Raw genomic sequence first — 1,767 nt, forward strand, 5'->3', positions numbered from 1 at the left:
AGATTTCAGCAAAGTTTCAGGATACAAGATAAACATACAAAAATCAGTTGGATTCCTTTACACCAACAAAGAGAACCTCAAAGAGGAAATCACCAAAACAATACCATTTACAATAGCCCCTAAGAAAATAAAATACTTAGGAATAAATCTAACTAGAAACGTAAAAGATCTATACAATGAAAACTACAAGACACTACTGCAAGAAACCAAAAGAGTCCTGCATAAGTGGAAAAACATACCTTGCTCTTGGATAGGTAGACTCAACATTGTGAAAATGTCAATTCTACCCAAAGCAACTTACAGATACAATGCAATCCCATTCCAAATTCCACCGGCGTGTTTTTATGAGATGGAGAAACAAATCACCAACTTCATATGGAAAGGGAAGAGGCTCCGAATAAGTAAAGCATTACTCAAGAAGAATAACAATGTGAGAGGCCTCACACAACCTGATTTTAGAACCTACTATACCACCATGGTAGTCGAAACAGCCTGGTACTGGTACAACAACAGATACATAGACCAATGGAACAGAATTGAGAATCCAGACATAAATTCACCCACCTATGAGCAGCTGATATTTGACAAAGGCCCAAAGTCCATTAATTGTGGAAAAGACAGTCTCTTTAACAAATGGTGCTGGCATAACTGGATATACATCTGCAAAAAACTGAAAACAAGACCCTCAGACCACGTACAAAAACTAACTCAAAATGGGTCAAAGACTTAAATATAAAATCAAAAACGATAAAGATCATGGAAGAAAAAATAGGGACAATGCTAGGAGCCCTAATACATGGCATAAACACAATACGAATCGTAAGTAACAATGCACAAGCACCAGAAGAGAGACCAGATAACTGGGAGCTCCTCAAAATCACTTATGCTCATCAAAAGACTTCACCAAAAGAGTCAAAAGACAACATACAGACTGGGAAAAAAAATTTTTGGCTATGACAAATCCAATCAACGTCTAATCTCTAAAATCTACAAGATTCTGAAAAACCTCAACAACAAAAAGACAAATAACCCAATTAAAAAATGGGCACAGGATATGAACAGGCACTTCGTAAAAGAAGACATTCAGGCGGCTAAGAGACACATGAAGAAATGCTCACGGTCATTCATCATTAGAAAAATGCAAATCAAGACTACAATGAGATATCCTCTCACCCTAACAAGGCTAGCATTAATCCAAAAACACAAAATAATAAATGTTAGAGAGGTTGTGGAGAGACTGGAACACTTATAGCCTGTTGGTGGGAATGTAAAATGGTACGACCACTTTGGAAATTGTTTTGGTGCTTCCTTAAAAAGCTAGAAAATAGAATTACCATATGGTCCAGCTATCCCACTGCTTGGAATATATCCTAGAGAAATAAGAGCCGCCACATGAATAGACATATGCACACCCTTGTTCACTGCAGCACTGTTCACAATAGCAGAAAGATGGAAACAACCTAGGTGCCCATCAAACAGACGAATGGATAAACAAATTATGGTATATCCACACATCAGAATACTACGCAACAATAAAGAACGTCGATGAAGCCATGAAACATAACATGGAGGAAGCTGGAGGTCATTATGCTGAGTGAATTTAGTCACTCACAGACGGACAAATATTGCATAAGATCACTATTATAAGAACTCAAGAAAAGGTTTAAACACAGAACATTCTTTGATGGTTACGAGGGTGGGGAGGGATGGGGAGGGTTATTTACTAACTAGATAGTAGATAAGAATTATCTTAGGCAAAGGGAAGGA

This window comes from Trichechus manatus, unplaced genomic scaffold (assembly GCF_000243295.1).
Source record: "Trichechus manatus latirostris isolate Lorelei unplaced genomic scaffold, TriManLat1.0 scaffold00125, whole genome shotgun sequence".
In the NCBI taxonomy this organism is placed as follows: domain Eukaryota; kingdom Metazoa; phylum Chordata; class Mammalia; order Sirenia; family Trichechidae; genus Trichechus; species Trichechus manatus.